Source organism: Phyllopteryx taeniolatus, chromosome 20, assembly GCF_024500385.1.
Source record: "Phyllopteryx taeniolatus isolate TA_2022b chromosome 20, UOR_Ptae_1.2, whole genome shotgun sequence".
Lineage (NCBI taxonomy): Eukaryota > Metazoa > Chordata > Actinopteri > Syngnathiformes > Syngnathidae > Phyllopteryx > Phyllopteryx taeniolatus.
In genome coordinates, this window is record NC_084521.1 from 14604484 (window position 1) to 14624554 (window position 20071).

General features: G+C 41.8%; 1 protein-coding gene across 1 annotated transcript in view; it reads left to right on the plus strand.

Moving 5' to 3' along the window:
- LOC133470364 (paramyosin-like) overlaps positions 1-2725 on the plus strand; it is a 127561-nt gene extending 124836 nt beyond the window's left edge. The window contains exon 23 of the mRNA XM_061758675.1: positions 2400-2725. The gene's annotated coding sequence lies outside the window, so the exon portion shown is untranslated. The remainder of the gene's footprint in view (positions 1-2399) is intronic.
- The last annotated feature ends 17346 nt before the right edge of the window (positions 2726-20071 follow it).

The following is a 20071-nucleotide window of genomic DNA, read 5'->3' on the forward strand; positions in this document are numbered from 1 at the left end:
CTTCACCGAAAAGCTTTTATCCTTCAATTTTGTATTGTGCTTGTCAATGGAGTCTATGGAGTTGGACTTTTGTTCAGTCTTCGATTGAGCAACTGGTAACATGCATGATTTTGGAATGTGGGCCAGAGTGGAGCAAACCTGTGCAAGCACAGGGAGCAAATGCTAAGGCCACACAGGAAGGCTGAGATTCAAACCCCGAATTGCAGAACTATGAGGCAGACGTGCTAACCACTTTTCACCATGCCGCCCTCACCGAAAAGCCTGATATGAGTGGAACCTATAAAAATAAAGACCTTTGATTTCATCAAATTTGGTAGTGCACCAGTTTCAGGTCAAATATGCCTCAAAGGTTTTCCTAATACAGCACGTCATTGTAGATGTCCTTAGACTGAAGCTCAGCGAATATCAAAAGGGTTAACTTCACCATTGTTTTTTTTTTTCTTTTTTCTTATCCCGGTACTTGTTGGGTGTTTTCTGTGATGCCACCTTAAATGGTACCACTGATGGCAGAGGAAAGGAAAACTGAGATGACCACAGAACCAGAAATGGATCTTAATGGTAGTGTCGTGACTAAAGTGTGTTTCTGTCCTGCTCAGTACAATATGACTAATGGTTGACCATTGCCTTTAGATTTGAATCTTCCCGCTAGCATTTGTGCCATGGTATCGAGTCTGTTGCATGAAGACTCTTCATTTCTTAGTAGTTTGCTGTTGCCAGGGTTAATCATGGTCCGTTGGGCAAACATCCGGGGATTAAGCATAGTATAGTGCTTAAAATTGTAATTTTAAAACACACGTGTTGGCTGCCCTGACTATTTACTTTATCGAGCCAGAAACATTAGGAGTGATGCATGAGAAGGCACAGTCTAATTAGTCTGATTGGCGATTGTTAAACTTGATTTCTTATGATGGGTTACAGTTGAGGTGATTTTCTGCCGTTGTCCCAAAGAATCAATGTTTGCATTCTGTGGTGAATGCAGCAAATTGTGAAGAGGGCAATGGCTGATTCCAACACTAGACTCAGGGTGTAAAATGAGAACATTGTCAGACAAAAAACATAGTTGAAAAGTTGACCACTAGTAGAATAGGGGGATTAGTTTTGGAATGAGTGTAAAACAGAGTGAGGGAAAACTGGACACAAACCTAGCAGAGGAAGTGAAGTTACTGTGGTATGTCGGTTGTAATTGGACTTTAGGAGAAAGATGATGTGAAATAAAAGTGAGACGTGAGGGGAGCACTGGGATGAGAGCGGATGAGATGCATAGCGAGGGAAAGCTGGGAAATGAGCTGAACGAGCAAAGAAAGGGGTCCTAGAAGATCTGGGGTGTATGTGGAAGAGGAGCATATTGTCCTTATCGGCCTGCTCCAGAAAGCCAGCTCCCTAATGGGGCCCATGTGAAGGAGAAATGAGGGCTAGACCTGATGCTAGCTGATTAGCCATCGACTCCCAACACCCATCAAAGGCTGGAAGGGAGGGGGGGGTGGGGAGGGCGGAGCTTAATGTATACTGAAGGTGAGTCACCGTCATCTCGTGAATTGACTCTCACTTTCTGAACACGGACATTGGCCATTTACTTTAACCTTGAAAGGGAAGACCACTGAGAACCAGGATGCAGATGCAGGCAGAGGGGTAGTAGAGAGAATAATGAGCAGAGCGTAGACCCAAAAAAAAAAATAAATGCTGCAGGAGGTGTTGGGAAGCGGCGACATCTAAAAGAGTCTTCATGCTCCTTATTAGAGGTGTAATGAAATTTGCCTTTTAGCTAATGACATTTAGGACAGCTCAGTTACTTTGGGCATAATAGATTACAGCAGTGTCTCCCAGCTGCTATTTGGGCTCAAAGTCACACACAGACACACACACAGACACACACGGACACAGACACTTGGGCATCTGGACACAAGGACAACACATCCAAAGTGAAAAAAGGCAAGGGTGTCCCCGTTTGAAATTCAACTAGTTTCAATGTCCTTTTTTCTTCCTGTCCTGCACCCTGAATTCATTACTGTCTGTCTCTCGCTCACACACACACACACAAACACACACACACAATCAATCGTATTCATCATGTCGCAGCTGCCTTACATACCTTTCACCCAAAAATTCTATCCTAAGGAGCCCCAATATGGTGGCACATGACCTTCAATAGTCTGCTTTTGTTCTTTTTCACTTCCATCCTCACTGTATTTGTTTTTATTCTCTCCACGTGTGACACATTTGCCCTGCCATCTTTTTGTTCCCCTTTTTAAGTCTTTTAACCACTCCATCACACACACAGCGTTCCTCTATGGTCCTTTCTCTCAATTTCCTGCCTTGTCCCTTCTTTCGCCCTCATTTTTTCCCATCATTTCTTTTATCTGCCACTCATTTCTCATTACATCTCTCTCTCTTTTCATTAGCATACAGAGTAAGAAGATGGCGCCGGAGGTAATCTGCTCGAGCCGTCGCTTGACAAAATGGAGGGCGTCATCGGAGGTCGCAGCGCTGTCACCAGCCGTCCAACCTCCGCTGATGACTCGCCTCTGTCGACGCGCGCATTTGCGGCGCACAGGAATGAAAGACGCTAACACCTACACATAATCAGGTGTGACACATCACAGCTTAAATGCTCCGATCTCACCTGACAGCTCGTACATGCGGACGTGCCCGCAACGCTCATGCTGTGGACCGCTGCGAAGATAACACGCATTGACAGGTAGTTCACGACAATCTCACGGAAATGTAAATAATGGCTTTGATAAACATAAATGCATTTTCTAATTCATATAATTTACAAACAAGAATACTAAAAAAAAAAAAAGTGCTCAGTGCTTACTGTAAGTGTCAGAAATCATAGTCAAACATAGTGATAGTCAACAATAATAATAACAGTTTGATGTTGATTTGTTGGAAATATTGGCTTGTAGCGTTTTTAAAATGAGTATTGGTATTTTTAAAATGAAACATTGGTTACCCTTCTTTACCAGAGTGCTTAGGTAGTCTGAACATGTGCAGGTCCTGGGAGATGCTGAGGCACCTGAAGCTTTCCACATCTCCACTTGGGCCCCGTTTATGACGAGTGTGAAAAGGTTCTGCTTCCATCCTGGAAAAATCCACTATGATCTCCTTTGTTTTGTTTGTGTTCAGCCCTAGGTGGTTCCCCCTGCATCAGTTTTTTTTGTGTTTTTTTTTTAGCTAGATGATCTCAGCGTGGTAGGCTGTCTCATCATTGTTATATAGATCAGACCTACCACGACTGCGTCGTCGGCAAACATAATCATGACATTGGAGTCTGAGATGGCCTTACAGTCAAGGGTGGATAAGGGAATACAGCAAGTTACTGCGTTGGGGTCTCCAGTGTTGAGGATGAGGGAGGACGAAGTGTGCTCAGTGAATCAGGAAATTGAGGGTCCACCTGCACGGGTACGGGTACTGGCAGAGGTTATTCAAGTGAGCAATTGTCCCTCCCTTGCTATCAAAGTCACCAAACACCTGATTCTCACGTGTCTGAAAGTTTATCCTTTGCAATTATCCTGTGGGGTGCGGTGTATTAAGAATGATTTCTCCCCTATCTGCTGGGATAACAGTCGGGGCCGACCAGACCCAGACCGAGGCGTAAAGTGAACTAAGCATGAGGATTCAAGCATAGTAAAAAAATGAAAAGAGGTGACACAAACATTAATCCTATATCCTATAGGTGTAACACATAACGGTAGTTGTCAAGCAGAGGTGACTTTGTGGTAGTGGGAGGGGGCCCTCAAATCAGATTCCACCAGATTGGCAGCAGAACTGAAGGAGTTTTTGCTTGGCACATGTGTAGCCCCCGTTCAAAGTTTTGTGGGTATCGATAACGTGAATTTGCAGGTTTTACGTGATCCTGCTAAGCAACAAACTGAGTGACAAATGTCAACTAAAACACTACCAAAGGTGAATAGTAACACATTTACGCTGTTACCGCTACTTTACTTAACTTGTCAGTGTAGTTTTAATGCAACATACTTTTTCTTTTTATTAAGACGTAACACTACTTTTAGTCTGCTACATTGAGCTACATTCCACTTGCTATATTTTTTTAAATCTCATAGTTTGTGTAGAACCTCAGTAAAACGGACCTCGAGATAACGGCTATCGGATAAAATGGACAGTCAAGACTGAACAATGTGTCCAAAAATCGTTTCCATTTGTCACTTAAAATGCCGTTGACAAAGTCTGTCAGTTCCAGAATTGGCCACTGTTGTGGCTGTGGCGCAATACAGGCAGAGAATGAGATTGACGTATGTCCGGGTAACAGATATACATACTAAATCCAATTCCAAAAGACATGCCTCCTGTGCCTATGTTACGGCCATGATGAATGTGAGATATTGACATGGCGGCTGGTGATGGTTCTATTTATTGTCTATTGTGCATAGAGCGAGAGAGAGTGGGCATGGCTCTGAGGAATACAAAACAAGTGTTTGGAGTCTGGAACATGCTTTTTTTTTTTTTTTTTTTGGAGCAGTAAAGGCCTCTTTATACTCCCACGGTCGCGCGGCCGACAACGCCCGCATTGCATCACGTGACCAACGAATTCCCCCGCGCAGCACCTCTGCGTAGCTTGCCACACAGCCGACAAAAATAGTTCCTCCGCGTCGAACGCCACGGAGATCGTCCCTCGTGATTGGTCCATTTTAGTCAGATGCTGTGATTACGTAACAGCATGCCCCTTGTTTCTACATACCATCTACGTCGCCGGCTTCTTGATCGATTTTGCAGCATAATTAAACGTATCATCTGGTCATCCAAGTCCATTTGTTCTGTCACAGTCGCCATTGTTGTTGCTTTGCTCCTTGTTACCGAAAGGAAAGTAAAAAACGGTTACCGGAAATGGCCAAAAAAATGCAAAACAGCGTGCGTTGGTTGTGCTAGAATATAAAGGCAAACTACACGAGGGACAGCCGCAGTGATGTCAGTGCGGTCGCCGTCCACGCGAGTATAAAGAAGCCTTAACAGTTTTTTTGTCAAGTCGTTCGCCTTTGACAACGGATTTGGAACTAGGAAGCACACTAATTCTTTGCTGCGACTCACCTACGATGAGTACTGTACGTCAACTATGTCACCATGGCCAAGGACACCAGCAGATAAATATTTTCAAGCTTTTTTTTATATTTATTTGCAGTACCTGTACTGTATGGGCAGTTTTAGGCCACAAACAACTGCAAAACAATAACTTTGTACTGTACAGTAATATGGGTGCATATGGCCGCAAAAAAAGTGCTTCAATGTAACCGACAATGGGCTGTACCAGATGACCCGAACACCCCTATTAGACCATTCGATCAAGGTTCCACGGTGTTTATTTTGCCAGAGAGACTTCTGTCACATGATTCTGTTTCACCATTGCAACGAGGCCACGAGTGACGTTTGACTCCATTTCAAACGAAGCCAGGCAGTCACATGAAACAAAGCACTTAAAGTCTGCAGTCCTACGCAGAAGCAAATTTTCAAAGTGGCTCACTTACATTACCTCAAACATAGCATGGCAGAAACAATGGAGGGTTTCCTCACAGTCAGAAGAAGCACTGTAACCACACAATCTTGCGGTGCCTGCACTAACTGAGGTGCGCATAAGCAACAGGTCGGCCATCTTTGATCACTAGCTACAGCAACAACAGTAGGACGAAAAGGACAAAATAGATTGCGCAGGCACCGCAAATAGTGTCTTGACAGGCATAACACCCCTGGCCTCACATTCTGTTACGGGTTAACAAAATGAATTTAGGACACCAAAGCAGACTGAACACAATTGATGATTGATACAAGTTTTTTAATAAGCGTGTAACACATAAGCGTACACCGTAAAAGTAGAAATAAAAGGGCACCATACACGTGACTATACTGATAAAAGGTACAACTAAGGAGAATGATGACATGAAACAAAATAGCTACTGCTAGAACAAAAACTAAAAATGGTGGACGGAGCAAAGCTGAAGGACGACGCCTGGAGAAAAACAAACCATATCTAAACTACACGAGAAAAGAAAAGACAAGCGCGAACAACTACGCAAAATGTACTTACAAAAGAATACCCGGTTCTTGAACTAAGCACAAGGAAAGTTGTGCACAAACAACCGGGTATACAACGGACCACGGAAGCGAGCAATGCACAATAATCCGATGTCATCCTTCTGCTTCTTCTCCACCAAATACTTAGCTGATGGTCATAGCCAACAGGCGTGTAGCAGGGCACTCTGTCCATCAGCTATCACCCAGGAGACTGCAAACAAGAAATAACACAGCAGACAGGCGATGAACAGGAACATGACACATTCAATCTGTTTACAGGCTATAAAAAAGAACTTGTCATCTGCGTCGACTAAAAAAATTTCCATATTTCAGCTTATAAGAACTCTATTTCAAACTAGTGCTGTTTTGTGTGTTTAAACATCCATCCATCCATCCATTTTCTGAGCCGCTTCTCCTCACTAGGGTCGCGGGCGTGCTGGAGCCTATCCCAGCTATCATCGGGCAGGAGGCGGGGTACACCCTGAACTGGTTGCCAGCCAATTGCAGGGCACATACAAACAAACAACCATTTGCACTCACATTCACACCTACGGGAAATTTAGAGTCTCCAATTCATGCATGTTTTGGGGATGTGGGAGGAAACCGGAGTGCCCGGAGAAAACCCACGCAGGCACGGGGAGAACATGCAAACGCCACACAGGCGGGGCCGGGGATTGAACCCGGGTCCTCAGAACTGTGAGGCTGACGCTCTAACCAGTCGGTCACCGTGCCGCCTGTGTTTAAACAAAGAAAGTTAATTTAATTTAAAAAAAAACAATTGTGGCAGAATTTGCCTTAATTTATATTTTATAAAGATTTAATTATGAATTATTGTTTTAGTTAAAGTCATGTTATGCAATATCAAGATTTGCCTTTTTTCAATTTTAGTCTATTTGTCATTCATGCTCTGATGAAAATAATAATAAATCAGAAGTTATTCACCAGTTACTCAGTACTCTACCCACCTCAGTCTGAACTCTATTTCTCATCATGCTTTGCAGCTTGGCCGAGGTAATAATACACAAATTACGTTGGTCCCAAATAATAGATGAAGTGTTCAAGTACAAAGAGCATGTTAGTGTCATATGGCAAATAGTAAGAAAAACAGAAAGGATGGTGAATAAAAGAGGATAAACAGAAAGTGTGGGATAGAGTCCCATGAGGCAACGTTAAATTGGACTAAGTTGTGTGTGAGCCTGTCACTGCTAGTGTCCCTGCCATGCTTATGAGAGCTGCGAATACGTTGGTGCTAATAGACAGATTATGGCAAGAAATGTCCCCAAATCCTCTTAGCATGACTTCACCCTTTTTACTTATTTATTTCCTGCCATATTCCTTTCTTTTTTTTCCCCCTCTCACTCCTTCGGTGGCCTTGGCATTGTCTCGTGTTTCATGTCTTGTCTGACGCTCGTCGGGTACTGTTGTCTCTCTGGCACTCTCTTGCTCCCCCTCCTCGCCTGTCTCACACGTTTTCAAAAGGCACTTTATTTATTGTCCCGGGGGAGCGCTACATTATGCATTAACCTGTTCAATTATGCATTCATTTATGCAGCCGTCGCCTTATGTAAATGCACTTTATGATTAAACAAATTGTTTCGCTGTTTGGCGGTGTGTTCCCCACATTGAGTGTTTGCCATTGACATCATGTTGTAGTAGCAAGAGACTCCATGCCTCTGGAGTCTATGTGTCTTAGGTTTTGCACCACTAAACAGGCTCCAGGGTGGAGATGGCACATTAACACGTGGACCTTACTAAGTAGAAGGCTTTCCTCTTTGAAATAACTGCTCATTGCTCTATGAACTTAAACTTTCTAATATTGCCACACCTTTCATCTAAAGTTCTTTTTGCAGAATCCTGCTTGCTTGGGTTTTCTCCAGGCACTCTGGTTTCCTCCCACATTTCGAACTCATGCATGTTAGGTCAACTGAAGATGCTAAATTGTCCAGAAGGTGGGAATGTGATTGTCAGCATGTGCCGTGTGATTGGCTGGCAGCCAGTCCAGCGTCGACCCCGCCTTTCGCCCAAAGTGAGATGGGAGAGGCTGAATGGATGGATGTAACAAGGTGCTAAGAAAAATCCTGGTTGGACTGCTTTATCAAGATACTGATCAACAAAGTAGTAGCTTTTCCATAAGTCTTCTCACTAAAATAAAATCAAAGCATAGCATTGGTTCTTAAAAAGAAAGACTTCACCCTAACACAACCTAGTGCTCTTTGTTGAATCAGTGATGCATCAAGTTCTTGCTGCTCCTCAGACACGAAAAGAAGAAGACAGAGCAGCTAGAAGGATCACAGGTACAAGGAAGGAAACAATCTAATATCAAGCAACTAATTGGGGTTTAAGACAAAAAAAAAAATTCATTTTTGAGCTGAAAAGGACTGTATGGCAGAACGTCTCATGTCAGATGGGAAATAATTCCACAAAGAGAAGGGAAGTCCAAAAAGCCAGGAAAACCCCGGAAAAGCACTTAATTTACAACAAAGACCCAATAGGCTGCAGTGAGGCATTCAAAGTGTATTGAAGGCATGGACTGAGAGTTTCTCCACACAATGTAATCAACAGCTATAAATATCACCTTTTCCTTGACAAGAGAAATGAGCCGCCATTTGAGACAGATGAACTGTATTGGGATTGGAGGTCGACTTATCTAAACTGCAGCCACACCTTTTGATCTACTGAGCAATCTTCCGTTGGTTTCCGTCAGGTACATGCTATCTGATGTGGTGAAGAATAGTGGAGGAGAGGAGATGAATGGAATATGCATTAAGACACCTTGACTAACAGCCACTCTATTTTTCTGTCTTCCTACCCCGTCCTCATCACCATGCGTGGCCGTTGCTCAATCATGTGGCGCTAACGTAGCAAATGTATTTCCCTCCGCCGGACTTTTTTTCTCTCGACCTCTCTCGTCACTTCCATCTACCTATTTCAGCTCCGTCTCTTCTGGGGTGTGAGTGAGTGATGGAGTTTTAGTAGAGACTGTGAGGGGCCATCTGTGTTTTACCTTCTTGTAGAGCAGAGTCACAATTTAGTGGTAGAGCGGTGACCCTCCACAGGCTTTAGGAGCTTGGCTTCCGTGCTGCAAAGTCAATATACTCAATGATAGCGTTCTATTCATTAACTTATACACTTCTTGAGGTTGGAGTGAGCATATGCCCTCTTCTCCACTGGGATTTTTTGTTTGTTTGTTTGTGTTGGCATGTGTTCCTCCATTAGGCAGTGATTTCTCTTGAGTTCCCATTGTCTTGTCTACCTGTCAATCATTACGGACAGAACCATTGATTGGTTTGTTCCATCATTGTCTTTCTGAAGACATTTCAGGTCTCTCCAGAGATGCTCAATTGGGTTTAAGTCAGGGCTCTGACTGGGCCATTCAAGAACAGTCTGAGTTGTTCTGAAGGCACTGCTTCGGTATTTTAGCTGTGTGCTTAGGGTCATTGTCTTGTTTGAAGGTGAACCATTTGGCTAGTCTACGTAGCCTCACCAAATGCTTGGTTGCATCACAGTCTTCATACAGACATTGGTCAGTCTGCTTGTCAATTATTACAAGCAGCACAACTTGTTTTGTTCAATCTTTATACGGTTATTGTTCAGTCTATATGTTAATCATTACATCTAGTTAGTCCTCTCAGCATAGTTTACCTGTTTGCAGAAGCACATAGCACCTGGTAATTAGAATGTTTTTCTAGTTAGCTCTGAATAATAACTGAAAGACAATTACCTGGTCAAATGTTATATTGTGCAAGCAGGCTTTCTGGTAGACTGTTGTGGTGACCTTGGATTTTACAAAGCAGAGTTACCAACTCGTGCACTGGACATTGCACCCCAAATCATGACTGACTGTGGATATTTCACACTTGACCTCGAGCAGCTTCGGTTCTGTTCTCCAGCCGTCTTCCCCCAAACCCTTGGACCTTGATTCCCGAATGAAAGGCGCACTTTACTTTCATCGGAAAAGAGGACCATGGACCACTGGCCAACAGTCCAGTCCTTCTTCTCCTTGGCCCAGTTGAGACGCTTCCTACGTCGGCTCAGGCTCAGAAGTGGCTTGACCCGAGCAACGCGACAGTTGTAGCCCATCTGCCGGATGCGTCTGATTGTGGTGGTTTTTGAAGCTGTGACTCCCGCCTCATACACTCTTTCTGGATCTCTGCCAGATTCTTGAATCTTCTCTGTTTGATAATCCGCTAAAGCCCACGGTCATCTCTTTTGCTGGTGCATCTTCCCCTGCCACATTTTGTCCTTCCATTGATATGCTTGGACACAGCACTCTGTGAACAGCCAGCCTCCTTAGCGATGAACTCTTGTGGCTTACCCATCCTACGGAGGGTATCAATGATGGTTTTCTGGCCAGTTGTCAAATCTGCAGTCTTCCTCATATTGAACCCAACTGAACAAAACTGAAGCAATTTAAAGACAAATGGGGAAACCTGTGCAGGTACTTTGAGTTTAATAGATGATTACTGTGTGACACTCAGTTGAAAACATTTATGGCCTGCAAAATTTGGGCTGATTTCATCACAGTATTCCAATTTTTTTGTATTCCTGATTTCGTGGGTTTTATGAACAGGAAGCCCAAATTATGTAAAAATAAACAAATATATACTTAATATAATTTTAATTGTGGGCCCTGAATCGATAATCTATAAAAGTTTAACTTTTTGAATGGAATTATGGAAATAAACAAACTTTTCCATGATATTCTAATTTCTTGGAAAGGGTCTGTATATATACAGTGTTAAACCCCTACAAACTGCAGTCCATACTGTGCTCAAAACTGATGGTGTAAAGTCAAGAGTTACTTAAATTAATTAGGTAATCCGCATGTTTTGATCATGAATGTACAGTACGTATGTTTATTATTACTTTCACTTACTTTGGCATCGTCAACGTCAATTATTCCTAATGCAAAGCTAAAAAAGCTGGATGATAAATCCGTGAGTGGAAATGCAGTCAAAGTCAAAGTTTCAAACCAGGAATTCTTGGCGAAGGTAATTAAGCTACGTGAGTATTGATGATAAAATGATGTGATTTGATAAGAACTTCAGTCCTCACTGGACCAAAAGCAAGACTGAGAGGCTTAAAGGAGAGATAATGTCTCTGAAGAGGATCTCTTCTACAGTAAACGCTGTACTTGCATTTCCAAGTTATAATTAAAGACAGATGGGGATCATGTTGGAATATGATGAACATAAATATTATGAGGACATGTGAGTGATGCATTTTTGACATTCCTCCTGACAGCAGATATTTTGGCTGTCGGACGTCTGATTAACAATTGTTTTGCATCACAAACGTGATGTTGTTTTTGTTCCAAAATAGATTTTTTTTATTATTAACAACCTTTAGCTTAAATGACTTTATCATGGAAGACGGGCGGTGTCACTAATCACCATTGTAGACATTGTACTGTACATATAGCCTCGGGCTGTGCCACACACCAGCCACACTCCCTCTGTGTGCGCGCGTGTTCCCGCGCGTGCATGTATGTGAGTGAGACAGTGTGTGTGCGTGCTTGCGATATGTACGATTCCGCAGATGTACAGCATATACATACAGTATATCAATGCAAAAACATGCCCAAAGCTTGAATTTTAATTATGCTGCTTTATTAAATAGTAATGACTGAAATGTTACATGGGCATAATTTATTACATTTCTAATGAAGGACACGGGAGAAATATGCATAGCCCACATCATGTTGCATCTAATTCCTGAACATTGCATTTGGCTTATACATGTTTAGAACAGCTGTCGTAACAGAACAATTTATCAAAACAAATCCTCCATTTTATGCTGGTCCCCAATTTAATGTGACCAGCACTAAAAGATGCAATACTTACATATACAATATGCGTGAAATTATGATAATGCAGAACACATAGAAATCAACATAAGTCCAACATACAGTACATGTAAATGTATTAATTATTTAAAACTGCTAACCATAGACTAATGAATGAGTCCCATTACTTTATAATGGGGGGGAGCTGCAAAAGTAATACAAATTTTGACTGAAAGATGTGTAGTAGAAATGGATGGCAAACTATAAGTGATGCCTTGCAAGATGGCTTAAAAGTTTAACCAGCTTCAAATGCTCACGTAAACTCAACACTGCTTCATAAAATAAATGTTTAACGTGTTCACTATTTACGATCGCAAATCCTTACGTGTGTGCTCACCACCGAGCGCCGGCCGTGATTGGGACGTGAATTACAACGCTAGCCAATAAGAACGTGACCTGAAGCGCAAATGGAGGAGCAAATGGTTGTGCCGAGTATTTGTCATGTCACACTATACTGTATAAGAGCAGTAAGCACTGGCTGATTTTTGTTTTTCTTAATAAAAATCGGTATGTGTGTATCAATTAAATAAGGTAACTAAAATATTAGGAACAGCTGTCAGTCCAATGCAGTGCAAATCCAACCCCAATAACAAACCGGTCTCCATTTAAAACGGAGTAGTATTTGCGAAGATATATTTGTTTGTATATGTTCCCATCTGATTACTGCAGGAGTACCTAAAAAGGCCCTGCAAATAGCTTATAGGGGCTGCCATCTTCACAAGCTTTAAAATGCCCCTTTAGTAGAAAAGGTGGTGATGAAACACCGTTGCAAATGTTGGATTTAGACATGTAATTATGATCATCTGCAAACATTATGGCGATAATAAAAGGTGCGGAAAGCAAACTTTGTCCAACCAGAAGCGAAGGATAGTGATTTTGTTTTTGCGTGCTTGTATCTAAATGCTATTTATTTTCTTCAACCGTCTTTGGAAACGAAGCCACACTCACACAGTATGATGGTGATAGCTCAGTACACGGGCATGTGGTTATATATCTTTGATGATGGCGACTGTGCTGCTGATTTCAAGCTATTTACTCTAAATGGGCTATTATGAATGGAAGACTACCTTGGGATGGCGATGAGGGCTCTGACAGATTTATTGCCGGGCGGGAATCGGTGGCAGTGATGAGCCACAGGAGTGTACTACAATTCTGCGCTTTCATTCTCTCCTTGTGTCTCTCCACCTCATTGTCACTTCACCTCTTTGTCCTCTGGTTCAATTTTCCAATCACAAGTCAGGAGCAGTCAAGTGCTGCCATCGCAACACGTACACACAGACACACAGCGCACGAAGATGCACGCACGCACGCACGCAACATGTCTCAGGATGCTCACAAGAAAACACCAAGAATGTGATAGTTCCTGAAAATGTCAGCGTTTTTTTTTTTTTTTTTTTAAAGATCGAATTATGAAGAATTTACGGCAGCAGTTTGATCCGTTCTATCACGTTTAGTTAGGCCCTTGTTTTGCATGTTTTAAGATTTAGTGCAGCACTTGAGCGTGTGTCTCTTCGGGGAATAAACGGCGAGCAAAGCATGCCGTGTGATGCGCCACGTACATCATCCCAGTCACACAGCCTTCAGTCTTCAAAGAAAAAAATCTAATGTGACTCAATTTCATATTTGACACGCTGATAATAAACCTCCTTAAAACTATCAAGTCCCCACCAATTCCACCCCATTTTCATAAGCCCAATTATCGTGTCTTCCTATTAATTAGCAACTGGCTTTAATTCTGCCTTTTGCTTTTTATCACCAAACATTTACCAGCTCTGGGATGATCATGTTAATATTACTGAATTATGGGATACATTCCCGAGGTTAATTAGGTTGTTCATTTTAATTACAACCCTGATTGGGCGAATTGTGTGTGTATTTCTATTTAGATTTTTTTCCTGCAAGCAGGACAGGCAGTTGAGACTTTGATTGGGACTAAAGAGTGTAGACAACAGAGCCCTCTAGACGTTGAAAGGAAAACTGCATTTGGGTTTTGCTGAGACTGGATTTGTATGGCTTAAAAGTGAATCATTTGAAGAACATATTCATTTGCAAAACATTCTGTGTGGAAATAAAAAAAACAAAAAAACAAAGGGTGGCAATATGACAAGTTATGTGTGGAAGTTTAACAGTGTGAAGGTTAAAGACTGAGATCACCTAACATTTGGGTGCCCTGGAAGCCTCTAATGCAAGTCCAAGTGGAACATTGTAGGGTGAATTTATTTAATCTTTTGATATTTAGTGACAAAAAAATTTAAATACAATGGGGAAAAAAGTACTTTGGTTGCGCAAGATTAAAATGTGGTCAACTGATTTTTCCATCTTCTCCTAAAAAAAAAAAAGTAGTAGAATAAAAAATGTCAGTTTAACAAATTTGAATCTTGTGCAACTGATGTACATGTTCAAATTAAGTAAATTCAAATGTTTTTATTTTAATTTTAAATTGAAATAATCCAGGATTCAATTGTTGCCATAATAAAACTACACTGGCAAAAAAAAGTTCAATGTACTAAATTCCAAAATGTTCTTTGGTTGCACATGATTAAAATGTCGTAAACTAACAATATTTGATTCTTTTTTAGGAGAGAGGGGCCAATTAGGTCAGTTTACCTCATTTGAATCATGTGCAAAAGAAAATTAAGTACTTTTTTGTATAAAAGCATTATATGTTAACCACTATGTATTATTATTATTCTTAGTGGTAGTAGTAGTAATAGTACAAGGAATATTATATATATATTATGAATATTTTATATACATATAGAAACATTCTTAACTTTAGGCATAATGCAGAGTTGATTTGCATGCATCTCACTTTTTAACATTCTTAATTATCATGTGTTATAGCAGTTAAAAGAAAAAGATTTGGGAAATGTGATGCCGCACAGTGGCACTCGCAGTCGTCATACGTTACACTTACTCTTCGGGTGTACACAGTATTCTTCTCTTCTCACATTCTTCTTCTTATAGCACCTCCCCGTTGAGGCTGGTCACTCAATTTGGAATATGCGGTACAAGTGTCGCTAAAGTTTCGCTGAACTGAGGGGCCATCTGAACATCGCTTGACATCATCCGCGATGGCGTTGCAAAAAAAAATCTAATAACAAACCTGGGGGCTCTAACCTTTGGATCTCTTGAGGCGGTTTTTCCAGAAATGATAGCGGATTCTGATTTGTACACCCTGTTTTTCTAAGTCTCCCCTTTTTATTTCGAACACCAAAACACTTGTGGTCCCACTTCCTGCGTACATTTTTTTGGGGGGTATTTGCTTTTTGCAAATGGGGAAAAAATAGCCTCCCCGAGCACAGAGCCATATAATTGTATAAAACAACTTGGTAAAATCAAAAGTCAAGGTTCTGGCTCCAGCTTCATGTCTGATAGATTGATTCATTGATTACCAAGCGTGGCTCTTTGCTTTTCTCCATAAAGTGTAACTGCGTGCGTTTCCCTAGAATATTACACACATGAATAGCAGCCTCGTTCGCCATCACTCCCACACAGAGCAAACACAAGCAGGCCTCCGGTAAACACCGCTATCTTTTGGCCAATCCCTCACATGGCAAACTGCAATTACAAACCCTGCATGTCACCCCGCCGTGCCACCTACATTACACACATTCATGAGACACTCACCGCCGTCCTCCAGCATTGGAAGGCGCTGCACACTTTCTCATCTCGCTCTCATTCCCTCTCCCTCCCCTGCATTGCATGTCATTCTCCGTCAATCGCCTCGTCCAAAATTGCATTGAGGCAAGCTGCCACAGTATTGAGGAATAGTGTCATATACAGGCAATTTCCTCCCTAGGTGTCAGGCATACTTTACCTAAATATGTCTGCAGCAACGCTTAATAAAACAGCCTTGTCTATATACATATCTCCACCGCAAGCTGGCCTGTGCCATACTGCACATGGCACTCAACAGCCGCCTGTTAAATATTTACCTCTGCTGAATGTCAATAGAGGCGGTGTTGGAATCTTAAAAAATGTTTTCCACGCCCGGTTTCAGCTGTCTGGATCTGTTGCAAGGCAGTCTGGAAGCAATTCCCTATCAGCCACCTGAATGTTTTTAGATATCGCCACAAAAAAATGCTGTTTTGCCTGCTGGAGTTTCAAAAAAAAGTGTGAATGGAATTGGAAAATAATTGTGAGTCAGTCCAGACAGAGGAAGTATTTAGATTCACTGGAATTTCCTCAGCCAGTCTGTCGTGTATTCCTGATCTATAATCCTTGAATATCATGTCAGGCTTCTGTCTTTTGACTCACAAATGAACAGAAAATCTTTAGCTGTGCAAAAAAATGTGGGTTGATATCAAGCCATGTGTTGCATGGTATCAAGAGTGGATAGCCACTCTTCTACCAGAACTCCTATTTTTTAGCGCTATTATGGGGTTGTTCTTTTGAACTAAAGCAAAAACGTTCCATGTTGAACAACTGAGGGGAGAACTGACACAACTTCCTTCAGTTCTTGCACGCCTTATGAATGGTGTTGGGTTGCAAATTTCGATTAGTTTATTAGCTTTTCACCTGCACTCTGTTTTCTTTATCATCGAAAAAGTGAATCAAAATCCAATAGATAGAGAGAGGGAAATTAAGGTTATACGATGTGCGTGAATAGTTTAGATACAAATGACAACATTCATTATTCCCATTAAAAACAATTATAATAATAATTACGGTATGTATAAAGATTTGGCAAAGCTGAACTGTAAACAACAGTTGACCATTTTTGGGGAAACACAATCTTTTTCTTTTTCATGATCTTCCGAACTTCTAACATAATACACAACAAGGGTGTTCAAGCTACGGCCTGGGAGCCATTTGCAGCGGCATCCATCCATTTTCTGAGCCGCTTCTCCTCACAAGGGTGGCGGGCATGCTGGAGCCTATCCCAGCTATCATCGGGCAGGAGGCGGGGTACACCCTGAACTGGTTGCCAGCCAATCGGAGGGCACATACAAACAAACAACGAACGATTCACACTCACATTCACACCGACGGGCAATTTAGAGTTGTGAGCGGCAGCGTGAAAAGTGTGAGCGTCTAAAAAAATATGCTTAATATAGAGCTTTTCTAGATATTGTCAGCCTAGTAGCAAAATTGACCAAGTCATTTTTTACCATTTTTGGAAGACAATTAAAAAAAAAAAAAAAAACACGCACACAACAAATTCAACCAAAAAAGTAGTCCAGTTGCCTCGCTTCAACCTCTGCAGATTACTATGAACTGGATGACTAAGAACCTACACTGTCATAAAGACACATTTTTAGCGAGCACATTGGTAATTTTATTGATATTGTGACACTGAAATTGTAACAAAGTTTCTCTTCATTGCGACGAATGAAGATAATCAAAAATTATTCGTCCCAGTTTTTGCTCCTTGTCAAGGTCCAATTAATGATCCTAAAAAAAATGTCCCCTTACTACAGATTCTTGTTTTGGTTCTTTATATGGAGATGCAACACAATGCAGGGGCGGCTCTATATAACGGGGTTACTGGGCTGCACCTTTAACGGAAAGCTGTGATGTAGTAGTTTTTTTTTTAAATGGCTATAATTTTTCAACAGTAATTGCTTGACAGATTGTTTTTTTTGTGTGTTCAATAAATTCAAGGCGGATAATTTCAAAGTGCGGCACGGTGCACAACTGGTTAGCACATCTGCCTCACAGTTCTGGGGACCGTGGTTCATATCCCGGCCCCGCCTGTGTGGGTTTCTCATGTTCTCCCTGTGCCTGCGTGGGTTTTAAAAGACATTTTAAATGCTATAATTATATGCGGCAGCACGGTGGACTACTTGTTAGAGCATCTTGCCTCACAGTTCTGAGGACCAAGGTTCAATCCCCGGCCCCGCATGCGCGTGGGTTTTCTCCGGGCACTCCGGTTTCCCAAAAACATGTGTGGTAGGTTGATTGAAGACTCTCAATTGCCCGTTGGTGTAAATGTGAGTGCCAATGGTTGTTTGTTTGTATGTGCTCTGCGATTGGCTGCCGACCGGTTCAGGGTGTACCCCGCCTCTCGCCCGAAGACAGCTGGGATCGGCTCCAGCATGCTCGCGACCATTATGGGTAATGATTTTTTTAATGAATCAATATGTGGGATTTTATATCTAGATTCTGGGTTGAATTTCAGCGCAGTCGTTCCTGTGTGGAGTTTGCATGTTCTCACCGTGCTTGGGTGGGTTTTCTCCAAGTGCTCTGTCTTCCTCCTCCCATATTTTAAAAATATGCTTGTTGGGATAACTGATTAATTGTCCATAGGTGTGTAAGTAGGAATGGTGCCCTGCAATTGATTGATAACCAGTCTAGCGTGTACCCTGCCTCTTGCTCGAAGTCAACTGGGATTGGGTCCAACTCACTTGCAACCATTAACAGGATAAGCAGTAGAATCAAATGAATGCATATCTCTAATGTGTTAAAGCCCTTTTATTATTATTATTTTTATTATTATTATTATTTTTTTTTTGTAGTTTCAGGACAAAGATACCTAATAAAAGTACTTTCAGCTCAAAATTCAGTCGGGGGATGAATCATTTGGGACTTAATTGTACTGCACGTATCTTTGCGAGGATAATAGTAATTATTTTCAATCATCTCCAGTGTTACTCACCATTATCGCATAAGTAAGTACAGAAACCTTGATAGCATTCATTAGAATACAAGTTGAGAAACTATCACCTGCATTTAACTCCTGCTTGTCAAGTTGTCCTGATCATGAGCTTGAAAGAAAAGGGATGCCAACATCTCCTTTAAGTTCAGATCCAGCTCCATCTCCGACTCTGGAGGCAGAAAAACTCAGCGAGGGAAATGGGAAGAGAAAGAGACGAGAGAGCGAAAAAGAGGAAAAAGGGAAGAAAAACGGCTGCTGGGTTTTTAATGACTTTCCACACATTAGAATAATCTGTCATTTCAATTAGCTGGATTGTCATCTGCGAGATGTCTCCCGCTGCACCCGGCACACACCCACCGCTACACACACATTCACATTGCTATACCTCCAGGTTGTCATCTGCACCCCTCATGGGAGAGAAGTAGGGGTGTCAAAGCAACATACAGTATCACTGCACACACACATTGCAGCACCAACATACCAGTGCAACTACACGCACACACACACACACACACAATCCCTAAAAAACAAAGCAAGGTTTCAAGGGAAATTGCTTGACAGCAGCTTAAAAGCCAGTCAGGAATAACTTATCAGGCGAGGGCTGCCATCATGCCTCGCGGGGTCATTTCATTACGATTACCTTACCCTCCTTAACTCAAAGAGAGTGACAAGAGAGAATGAGTTAGAGTAAGAGGGTGGGGGAGTGTTGCAGGTGGTAGTGGTGCTGATGACGATGAGGCGTTGAGGGGGGTAAACTCTTCAAGACAGATAGAAAGGAAGCCAAAGTTTCAGGAAGTGCTTAACTTTTACTTTTCTTCTCTCTCATGCTCTGCTTTTTCAACTTGTCTCAGTAATGAGCTTACATCTTTTCTCTCTACCTCCTTCCTCCCTCCTGCGTCCCACTATATACATGTGTGTCATCTGCTCTTTCCTCTCTCCCGCGGCTATTATGAGATGTTTCAGAAATTGTATGGAGAATACAAAACAAAAAGTGAGCGCTTCTCTTTCACTACGTTGTGTCTGATTTTTAGTGTCACAGGACATAATGCATTTGACCTTCCTTGAGGGCCCACCGGTTTTAAAAGAGATGCAACAACATACAGAAATCTCGAAGTTATCGCCATGTCCAGTGTGGGAACGTCATTTACTTTATTGTTGTTTAGAAAGGATTATTTCACCTACTTGGCCTAATTATGTCTTTCAGGATTTAAAAAAAAAAAAAAAGATATATGTGTTTTCTCGATTGCACCTCAAGGCAATTAAAGAGGCTTGCAGAAAATAAGGCCATGTGGCATGCAGAGATGATGTTATGATTGCTAATTATGCTCTGATGCGGCCCTGAGAAATGCTCTGGCTTTTGTCCGGGCTTCTTTGCCGGGTCCAGATAATATTTATGAAATGTAGACATTCTTGGGACTAAGGAAGACTCTTGATAATGGGAAACAGATGGGAGTCTGCTTTGGATTAACATCATCTATTCAACTATCTGTGGGAACACCTTCTTTCCCCATGAGTGTGGATCTGGAATTTAGTTCCAGTTACTTTTACAATTGCCTGCTAAGGATAATGTGGAACAATCATTTAAATAAATAACCGCTGAG